This window comes from Chenopodium quinoa, unplaced genomic scaffold, assembly GCF_001683475.1.
Source record: "Chenopodium quinoa cultivar QQ74 unplaced genomic scaffold, ASM168347v1, whole genome shotgun sequence".
NCBI classification, from domain to species: domain Eukaryota; kingdom Viridiplantae; phylum Streptophyta; class Magnoliopsida; order Caryophyllales; family Amaranthaceae; genus Chenopodium; species Chenopodium quinoa.
This window is the reverse complement of record NW_018743252.1, coordinates 10,090,200-10,102,322: the sequence shown is the minus strand read 5'-3', so window position 1 is coordinate 10,102,322 and position 12,123 is coordinate 10,090,200. Positions and strand designations below refer to the sequence as shown.

The following is a 12,123-nucleotide window of genomic DNA, read 5'->3' as shown; positions in this document are numbered from 1 at the left end:
TGTGCAGGCAGATGAGAAATATAAGAAAGTCAGTACAAGAACATGCTTGTTCTATTTTGTAGGTTGAGTATTCAATATTTTTTGTGTTCATATTAGTTGACACTTTTATTTTGGCACCTATGTTTGGATAAGTTAGAACATTAATATATTAAATTATTAAAAAGAAATAATAAAATGGTAAAAATTGATAAATGGAAAATACTTTTATTTACTTTGACAATTTTAACAACACCCTCACATATATATATTTTCATTCTCATTGTAAAGTAAAAGCATACCCTAAAATAAAATCATATAGGATAGCTAGATAGGATAGGATAGGATAGGATTTAATTGAAAAAGTAAGATAGCATCTTGTAAGATTTTTCTAGAATCCCCTATAACATGTATAAAAACAACCATAGTAGTCTTCTAAAGTCTCATCATTCAACATATTCTCAAAACAAGTCATACTTTTATAAAATATTACTCTCCTATTTTCCTTCCAAGAAAACTCCAATTCCATGGCATCATCCTCCTCTTCTCCACCATCTTCCAAAAAATTTATTCTTAGGACTTCCGAGAAGGAGTTTTTCAAAATCGACGAAAACGCAGCAAGGCTTTCTCAAACTCTCAAGTTCATGATCGAAGACCTCGGCGACAGCAACAATCTTATTCCGGTGCCTAATGTCAATTCTAAAATTCTCTCTAAGGTTATTGAGTATTGCAACAAGCACGTTGTTGCCGATAACCCCGAATCTAAAACCGCTGAAGATGAAATAAAGCAATGGGATAAAGACTTCCTCAAAGTTGACCAAGAGACCCTCTTTGAACTCATTCTTGTGAGTAATTTCTTTCTTTGATTTAATAATTTGATTTGTTATTGATTTTGTTGAATTCTTTCATTTGTTTTTCTTTACATTCCAATGTTTGATAAGATAGATGAAGAAAGGGTAATAATTAAAACTACCAAGTTTCGTTTTTAATTAGTTTTTACATATATATTTATTTTTATGATGAATAAAGTATCTCATTAATTGGTTAACCATTTCATTGATATATAAAAAACACGGTCCTAATTGAATTATTTATTGTAAGTGATACTAAATTATTGTATTCATTAATTCTTAACCTATCATATAAGACTATGATATGAGAGTATCAATATACATTAATTATATATATGTACATAATTGATAATATTCCTAGTTAAGAAGATACAACTATATGAAGTTTTTATACTTTAAAAGTTGAATTTATAAATATATGTTGACTATAATAATAACTACGAGTTAAAGATAAATCAATAGATAATACTATAAAAATGTACAGAGTAAATGATTATCGTCAAAAGTTAACCTTCTCATAAACCTTAAATTTTAAAGGTAAAAAAATAGACTTCCAATTTTATTAGCATTTTTTTTATTTATAAAGTACTAAAGTGAATAATATCTGTGTAGGCTGCAAACTACTTGAACATAAAGGGTTTACTAGACTTGACCTGCCAAGCCATTGCCGATATCATCAAGTCTAAAAGTCCTGAGGAGGTAAGAAGATCTTCAACATCGTCAATGATTTTACTCCTGAAGAAGAAGCTCAAATTCGAAGGGAACATCAATGGGCCTTTGTGATCGTGAGTAAGCTGATATTCAGACAACAATTGCGAAGAAATTGACAGAAAGAAATATGATTTGCTGTTGTTGTTGTTACTTCATAAAATTTTAGTTAATGAACTCTTCGTTATTAATAACTTTAAGAAAGATATGATTTTATGTATTTCCAAATAATTGACATTGTTGCTTCTCCAGTTATCGTATTAATCTATGTCTTGCATGTTAATTTTTGTCTGTTTCATTTTTTTAGTCGTATCTAATTTTTATTATATTAGCCCATTAATGTTTTATGAATTGCATTATTTTCATTTGCTAAAGTTTTCTCAAACCTTTATTTTTTATTTACTCCAACTCTTTATAACTTTCTTGAATTTCATTCTTGGCTCCTTTAAAACTTCATTAATTTTTCTTGAATGCTCTTTTATTTTGTTACTTTACTCACATTTTTTAAATTATGTCCTTTTCTTTATAATATTGTACAATTCCATATGGCAATGCATGTTAGCCGACTCCAAGTTATTTTGGGACTAAGACTTTGTTGTTGTTGTTGTATTTTGTTTAAGTTTTCACAAATTTTTAGACTATCCATTCCTAAATAACTTTTTTTTTAACCAGGGCTTAATTTGTTTTTTTAACTAGGCTAAAAGGTAACTTAATAGTAAGGTTAAACATGTGTAAGAACTTGAAAACTCTGAATTTAGTGGAGGCTTTAAGTTCAACTTGACAACAATTAAAATTTTAAGATTTGTTTAAAGGTCTTAAAAGCTTGCCATTGATTGGTTCATTGATCATATATATCATATATGGCGTACAATCTTCTATTCAAATATATGGAAAAATATTAGGGTGTATACAATCAAAATAATATCAAACCGTATCATATATTTAAGTTAACTTATAAAATATCTTAACAAATCTTAACACCCCTTATGTGGAGGTGAAATACAATTCCCAACTTATGTAATAAATAATCCAATTTTGTCTTGCAAAGAGGCTTGCATTGGTGAACAAGATAACTGTTAAATTCTATGGTTGGTTCATTTATGAGATGAGAAACATTTCCTAAACACAATAAAAGCCCCTTTAATCACTTTAATTCACAAGTGATAGCATTCATATTGCGCTTTTTGCCTTTGTCAAAGAACTACAAACAATTATTTGTTTCTTAGTCTTCCATGAAATGGGAGAATGAACAAGAAACATGTGCCATCGTGTCAAAGATCTACGTATAACAGGATACGCGAGCCAATTTGAATCACACCAACCATGCAAGATTAAATTACTAGCTATAAACACTTTGTTCAATTGTGACTCGAAATCTAGTATGGTTCACTTTGAACGAATATATCTCTCAAACTACAAGCGATTTTGAGGTGATTCAAGTTGGAGGTGATAGCTTGGTTCAAGAACTTTCCAACGATAGGTCATATGCTCAATTCCAATAAGAAACGGGAGAGTTATGACTGTTTTACGAAAACCTGACGAAGCTGGAAATTTGCAATGAGGCCGCGAGCTATAGCTCTATGCGAGTGAGCTATAGCTCGTCCCTACGAGGACTTGTGGCAGGCATGAGCTAGCTGCCGATCTATAGCTCAGTAGTAAGGTTATTCTAGGATAATTGATGGAATATTTCCTAAAATTATATCATTTCTATGACGGCTATTTAAGTATACTTGGGGAACAATCTTAGGGTTTTATTAGGGTTTCCTTGTGTTATAAAAGGACCATTTATTCGATCAATTAGATCATACCTTTTTGAGCCATTAGATTTAGGACTCCTTGTATTATTCTCTCGTTCTTTCTCCATTATAGTGAAGAAGCTCTCAAATACCCCACCCGTGGATGTAGGTTTATTTTGACCGAACCACTTAAATCCTTGTGTTGTTTGTTTATCTTCTTTTGGTTTTTATCAATTATTATTTTTCATTGATTTGTTCCGCATTAATCAAACAAAATTACACCCTTATTTCCTAACACACTTAAAAGAATTCCCTGTCCGGGAGTTCCTTTCAAATATCACATAAGCCTTATTTTAAGGTTGCTTCCTAGCGTTCAATTTTTCGTGAAATGAAATCAGACATGACATAAATAAGCAAGATTTGGTCGAGTGACCGTGAGATAAATTAGCTTACCAATAAGCCTTCAATAGGCTAAAAGATCAGAGAGTGCAACACTACTAGCCAAGCTTAGCTTGTGGTTTTAATCAATAGGAAATCAAAAAGGTTTCGTACCTAATAATCCATCCACATAAATTATTTCAAGAGTACACTTCCTTTGATAAAGGAACAAACTAGAAGAACTACTAGCCACTTTAATAATGCCGAAATAATATTTCAAAGACCTAAGATCGTTCATATGAAAATAATCACTGAATGTCTTTAAAAAAGAAGAATCATATCCTTCCCAAAAATAATGAGATCATCAACATAATATAATTAAGAACATTGATTTGTATAGAACCAATCTTTAGTATATGTGAATAAAGAATAATTGGAATATGTACATAAGAGACTGTACTCTTTCAAAGCACACGAACTTTCACAAACACAACAGTAATCAAAGTACAACACGTTGGTGCTTGTTTAATGCCATAAAGTGAATTTTGAAGACAACATGCCTTGTTAAGGTAATAATAAAGATTCAAAGCCAGAAGGTACTTTCATGTATACCTCCTCATCAAGATCTCCAAGTATAAAGACATTGTGAACACCCATCAAATGTAGCTCCCAGTTTATAGAAGCTGCAATAGCAAGAAATTAAAGCTTGTATTGTGACCATTTTAGCCGCGTGTGCTAAAGTTTTGGTGTAATCAATGCCTTCCTTTTGTTGATTGCTAAAGACAACAAGTCCGCATTTTAACTATTTAACTCTTTCATTGGAATTTTATTTTACCCGATACACCAATTGACTGCCAAAAGGATTTTTTCAAGAGGAAGATCTTGCATCCATTGTATTGTCCTCGTGCCATTCTTTTCTAGAGCATGTTTTTAATTTTTCATAATTTCTATTCAACCTATATCATCCTTACTTGAGTGCAAGTGCTTGTATTTTCAATGCTCTCCTTAAATTTAATATGTGCTTGTGTTTTTGCTCTTACGACCCATTTTGTCATGGGGTTCCTGTACAAGAGGTTATAAACAGTATTTTGGTACAAGAAAAAAATTCACTCAAACAATTAATGATTTTTGTAGAACAAACACAAAAATTTGATTATAACACCATAAAATTTCAAACTTTTATTATAACACCACAAAAAAAAATTAAGAAAATTGGATTTCACCATCACTTAATGGTTATTGGGCCCGTTAGGTACACCATACACATGTTAGTTGTTTATTGTTTTTTAAAAAAAGAAAAATGAAAAATTCTAAACCCTAACTCAACCACCAACACCATCTTCGACTTCCCTAAACACCACCCCCGGCCAGCCCCACTGCCGCAGAAACCAGTGCCCCCCTACTACTGTCGCCGAACTCATATCCCCTGTAGAGACTACAATCCAGAACCATCGCAATTCGAACCATAGCAATTTGAACCCCACTACCACTGGAACCATCTCCATTCAAACCCCAGCAATTCGAACCCCACCACCTTCAAACCATCACAAATACCAACTACAATTCGTGCACCATCGCCAAACCCATGCACCTTTCAACCACCGCAGTTCGAACCTCACCACCTTCAAACCATCGCAAATACCAACAACAATCCGTGCGACTCTGTATTTGTGGTGGTTCAAAGGGGGACAAATCGAGTTTGTGTAGTGGCGGAGGTGGTTGCGGGGGTTAGTTGCTCGGTGAAGGTGAGAAATTGTGGTTAGTTTTGATGGAGCTTAGAGGCCACTAGACGGAGCTGGGGTGGTTTTCGGAGACAGGGAAGGGGGTAAAGGTTGATTTTGTCGATTTTGGTGGGGGTAAGGGGTGCCGGCGGCTTGTGTAAGGTAGTCGATGGCTGAAGCAGGTGGTGGAGCTGGTTGGTTAGGGTTTAAGGCTTTTTTTTACCAATAAGCTAATAACACGTGTCTTTTGTGGGCTCCACTAACATATTCCATCCAAGGAACCGTTAAATGGTGGTGAAATCCAATTTTTAAATTTTTTTGTGGCGATATAATAAAAGTTTGAATTTTTGTGGTATTATAATCAAAATTTTAGTTATTTTCAAAAAAAAAAAACTATTAAATTATGTCCTTTTAATTCATCACATTCAACAACTTTAAATGTTTTAGAAAATTTTCTATCAAACATTGTAACAAACAACATAAACTTACAAAATACCTTAGTTTTATCAACAATCACATAAATATCTAAATGACTCAGGATAAATCATACACAATATTAAAAACAAAAAATATCAAGCACCAGAAGAAATATGCATTTATGGATCAACACAGATCACAAAGTATCTTTTAAAAGATATAGTTACTTTAATGTCACTTACAAAAAAACTATCTCTAGGGTAATTAATTATTAGCGTGAAAACACACTTTGCAAGCTTTATTAAAACTATCCTCACAACAATTTAACGGGATCACTAGCCTTTCCGGGGATGACGGGTACCTCATTTTTTTATGACACAACTCCAAAGAAGCCGCATTTACTACAACATGTTAAACTTATTCTGCTCCAAAGAAGCTGCATTTACTAAAAGAAATTTTGCAAAAAAAAAAAAAAAAAAAAAAAAAGCCACAAAATAATCAAAATAACACCACAAAATATAAAACTTTATAACAATAACACCACCAAAAACCCCAAAAATTAGATTTCACCACCGACTACTGCCGGCATCACCTCCTCACATGTAGACACCTGATTGTGTCTCCCCAAAAACCAAACCTAGTGATGAATATGTTTCACGTCATTGATTATCGAATAAGGTGAAATGTGAAAAAGTCTCGTAATGCACTTGTTTTTAATAAGAATACTTCTCTTTGTTTTCAAAAATCTTTCTTTTCGTACCCTGTTTATGAAAAACATCCAATTCAGTTTAGTTTGGTGTAATATCCCGTATTTTTAAAAAGTATTTTCTAATTAATTAATTAGTATTTTCTTAAAGGCTATTTTAGTAATTTATTTTACTATTTGAATTTTGGAGCCAAAACGATATTTAAATTTTGGCGCCAAAAGTATTTTAAAACTCAATAACTATTGTTGGATTTTGGATAAGATTTATTATCAATTTATTTTATTTTAAAACCCGGATTATTTATATATATTTCGGATATTTTGACTAAGCAAAAATTATATTTTAATTATTTAATTAGGAGGTCCAAATTTCCTAAATAATAAGCTATGATTTTCGGATTTTCTAAGTGTAGAAAATATGATTTTCTTAGTGAATTTATTTAGTGAATAATTGATATTTTCTTAATTAATTATTTTATACAATATATATTATTTACATAATTATTTTCTTAAAAATTGTAAATTAATTCCCTAAATATCTAAAGGGAGGTCAAAAAATATGAGCTTAGGAAAGCTCAAATTTTCGGCCACCATGATGGATTTTTGGGTGTTTTATTTTGGTAAATTGTATTTTTAATTATCTCCTTAAAATCTCTTATTTTCCTTAATTTTATTTTCCATCTCACAATGATTTGATCATCTTATTTTCCTACTTTATTTCATCCTTGATTATTCCCAAGTAATCTCATTTCCAATATTATTTTTCATGACAACACATCTTCCTTAATTCTATTGTTTAGAATCACCTTAATATTTAACTTTCCATAATTCTTTAACTCTCTTCTCCAAGTAATTTCCTTAATACTTTTTACCATAATTATTCCTACATTCTCTACCATAGTTCTTTGATTCGTAAGCCTATAAATACTCCCTCGTACCTCTCATATTCTTCACACCAAAACTCAATTTTCTTCTTCTCTCATATTCTTCTTCTTTTCCCTAAACCTTTTCATACTTTCTTCGCCTCTTTATGAAAAAATCATCCCGTATACTTTTGAAGCCAGTTTGTGGGCTCTTCTGGTCAGTTTTTGGGTTATTGATGTTTCCCAAAATATTGTTCCTCTCAAAAAATCCTTGAGGTTAGGCTCAAGAATCACCCAATTCGGAGTTATATTGAAGGAATTATAGTCTTTTCAAGTTCTTCCTATTCTTTCCAACGAAAAATTCAAGTTTCTTTAATTCTATTCCTTTATCTTCTTCATGGTTAGTTTTCTAAAATACAAATATTTATTTCAAAGTTATAATTTTATATTTAAGTATTATTTTAAAAGAGTTTTATAGTCCATGCACATTAGATTTGATTTTATGCTGTGATAATCTTATGGTTATGTTATTTGCAAGGTGTATTCGTGATTGAACTTTGAAAGTGCAAAGTATTGATTGATATTCGAAATCAATGGTATGTTTAGGTGGCTAGATACTTTTGAAAGTGATTGGTTTGAATGAATTGAATTGAATTGAGTTATGATTTATGGAATAAAGTATGGTTAGAGGAATTTATTTTAATATTTGTTTTTAATAAAAGAATTTATTTTAAATATCATGTTTTGAATGGTTTGAAATTAATTATTATGTTCAAAGGAATTTGGATTTTTAAATATATGTTGGATTGATTTAAAGAGTTTTTAAAAGGGTTTTTGAAAGATTTATTGAATAAAATACAAAAGGAGTATTGATTTAAACTATAATAAAGGTTGATTTTATTCAAAGAGGAATTTCATGAGAATTATTGAATTATTATAAAAGCTTTACAAGCATAACTATTATATTAAATTAATACCACTATGCGGATTCATTGAAAACTATGGATTTTGTATGACCTATTCTTTCTCCAAGAATAGCCTTGAAATAGTCCTTGAAATAGTAGGAGACTAGCATGGGGGGTGTGCACACTTAGAGAGAAAATTGGGTTTTTGGAAAGAATTGATTTTAATAATCACTATTATTGAACTATTGAGTTATTGGTATTATTTTTTAGTATCTTGGTTTTTTAGAAATAGGTTTTATAAATCATTTCTATTGACTTATTAAGTTATTGGAATTGTTTTGAGATTATTGAGAATTGGTTTTGAATCATGAGTTTTGGAATTATTAAATTAATCATTGGAATTGGTTTTAAAAGCATGCTTGCAAATGAATTGAGTTTATATTATCTTGCACTTATTGTACTTAGCATATTTGCAAATCCGTCTTTCCTATATGTTTTGGTTTGCCCTGTTTACCGTAATGGTAAGTAGTGTTAATTATTTTCAGGTGGAGTCATGAGTAAGCATATGGGAGTCTCGGGATTTTCTTCACCTAGTTTAGGATTGTTGGTCTCGTCTTTATTTTGAGTACTCATAACAATGTTACTATTTTTTAAAAACTTTAGTATTAAATAAAGAGTACTGATTTTTCCGCTGCAAAGTATTGGTTTTTATTTAGTAAGTTTTGAATAGCCTTGCGTAATCAGGCGGCGGAAATACGCCTGCTCTACTTTGCTCTTTTCTGCTCTGTTCTACTCTATTTTCAAATAATAATTAATAATAAAAAAAATAATTAATATTGTATTGATGATAATAATTTATTATTTTAAATAATTATAATAATTATTAATATTAATAATAATTAATATTAATCAATCATAATAATAATTAATAATAACTATCAATAATAATGTAATATATATATATATAATGGTGAGTTATTTTTCCGAATTTTTAGAGAGCCATATAGGATTTCATTTTCTTAACGCACCACGTAGCATTATAAATTTTAATTGTAGCCAATAAAATAAGAGATTATTAATTTCTTTTAAAATAAAATAGTTCAAATGCCATGAAAGCAAAATTGTCAAATGAGATTTTTTATGTTTAAATTAATTAAATATAAAATATTATCTTTTGATATTAGGAATTTTATCTAATTATATAACAAATTTTAGCACATACATACAAAAATATATTTTTAAAAATTCAAATAAACTCTGCATCGCACGGGGTTCATCTAGTATTTAATAAATCAACCTATTAAGAATTAATATTTATTAATATTATTAATTAATAATTTCTAAAAATTATAACAATTTTTTCAAAAAAGTAAATAATAACTACAATTAATAACAATTTCTTTTTATAAACATTTGATATTAGAATCACAATGTATAGAAACATTTAATGTGGGTATTGATTGTTAGTTCATTGAGTTGAATTATTTTTTAATTCTTTCCATACAATTTATGAATTAAAAAAAAGGTTATTTTCATGTAGTACTTTGTATATTTTTTTTTTATTTTGAGGGTTAAAAATATATGATTAAGACATATCTATAAGTAAAATCATTATTACTCATTAAATCATATTATTTTAAAATTTTTGTGAAATGAATATAAGTAAACTGTTGTCTTTATATTTCTACTATTAACATATGTTAAATATGGTACACATTTATTTATTTTTTTCACTCACCTAAATCAATGGTATATGCACTTAATAGAGTAGTAGGAGTAGGAGTAGTAGTAGGAGTAGGAAAAGTAGGAGTAGGAGTAGTAGCAGTAGTAGTAGCAGCAGCTGCAGTAGCAGCAGTAGTAGCAGCAGTAGGTAGCAGCAGTAGGTAGCAGCAGTAGGTAGCAGTAGAGGTAGCAGTAGTAGGTAGCAGTAGTAGGTAGCAGTAGCAGTAGTAGTAGCAGTAGTAGCAGTAGTAGTAGTAGCAGTAGTAGCAGTAGCAGTAGTAGTAGTAGCAGTAGCAGTAGTAGTAGTAGCAGTAGTAGTAGTAGTAGTAGTAGTAGTAGTAGTAGTAGTAGTAATAGTAGTAATAATAAGAACAACAACAACAACATTTATAATAATAATAACATTAATGATAATATTAATAATAATGTTGAAATCCGCTCTGCTCTGCTCTGCTATCTTGAAATCTGCTTAGCTTAAATTTAATCTGCTCTGCTCTGCTGACCCTTGCTCTACTCTGCCCAGAAGCTAAAAAAACAGGGCCTAAGTCTATCTCTACAGTATAATTTAATGTATTATACTAGTATTTCCGTAGAGGGAGATTTAGGGGTGTTACATTTGGTGCATAGTATGGGTCCAATAATTATATAGTTGGATGGGGCTTGAAAACACCTTTTCAATGATATATTATAAGCCCAATTCCGATGAATAATGAGGAAGTTATGGCCAAAATACTAAAATGACCCAAATAGGATTTTACCTACAACCTAATGATCATGTGGAGGATTCAAAGCTTTAATCCCATTTCTAAACTAATTATGATTAATTAGAAGCTTCTATAAGTTTCAAAAGATCTTAATTATCCTTTTTGAAAAGATAAGATCAAAGAGTTTGAAATTGAATAAAACTTTCCTTTTTTAAATCCTAATTCTATTCGAAATAAAAGACGTACGTTCAATGATGATCAGATATTATTTTCGTGCCTCATATTGTTTATCCAAATCTTATATGGTTGGATAGTTCTTGAAATCATCTTTCCAATGATATATTATAATATTAATAATTCTGAGCAATAACGGAAAAGATATGAAAGAAATACGAAACTCTATTCAAAACTGACACCCTTCCACTATTTCGGCCATATCTTTTACACGTAGGAAATTTGTGAAATATCTTTTACACATAGGAAATTTGGGAAATATGTTTTACAAAAAGAATACCGAGCCAGAACTCTGCCTTCTTGCTTTGACCGACTCTAGTACTGCTGGCTCGGTTTTACTTTTCGACTGAGTTTTTCTTTCTTTTTCTGAACCCATATGTGTTCTACATATGGCCCATAATAACCCTTTGGGAATTCACGCTCCATTAAACCAATCGAACGCTCATTGCAACAAAAGTACATCCATACGCGCCAACCCTTCCAAAGGTAAGGCTTCCGCACTATGCATCTAGATTCATAACCATGGAACCTCTTTAACTAACCATAATCTTTGAACATTAGAGAACTAGAGCCATGGTAAGGTTGCAAACTCATTGCATCATATTGTGGCTAGTTGACTACTTGTGCATTATTTACTTGTGCATATTTATGTGTGATTAAACTAACCATTTGGTTTGACTTGTGATTATAAATATGCTTAACCAAACTAACCAATGACTAAAAGACTTTGCTTAATTAATTGATTAATTAATTTGAACCAATAAATATGTCTAAAATTGAGTCATAGTTCCATTGAGTCAACTCGGATTTTTATTCTCGTATACTGCACAAGCGTCAACTTGTTTTGGTCATAGCCGGGGTTCTAGGAAGAGTTATGAGTCGTAAAACCTATGGATCTGTAGCACCGGGTTTTATCTTTCATTTAGCGTTAGTTACATACAATTCAGAGTCACAAATCAAAATTTATGACTAAAATACTACAACATGTCCAGTCTAGTGCACATGCGTGAGGTCTTAACTTAGTCTTTGTTTGAGTCTAGTTACATAGTCTAGTCCCATGGTCATGACACGATTCTTGAACATATCATTTACACTCACAAGTATTATTCACACACTTTGTACATACTCTTTTCACACCATGACCATATCTTAGGTTCATATATGAGTCTCTCTTTTCGTCATTTGAGTTGGGGGTCCACTAT

The 12,123-nt window shown here is 30.6% G+C and overlaps 1 pseudogene; it reads left to right on the top strand.

Moving 5' to 3' along the window:
* Window positions 1-394: 394 nt before the first annotated feature.
* On the top strand, window positions 395-2,294 carry LOC110735211 (annotated as a pseudogene).
* Window positions 2,295-12,123: the final 9,829 nt, after the last annotated feature.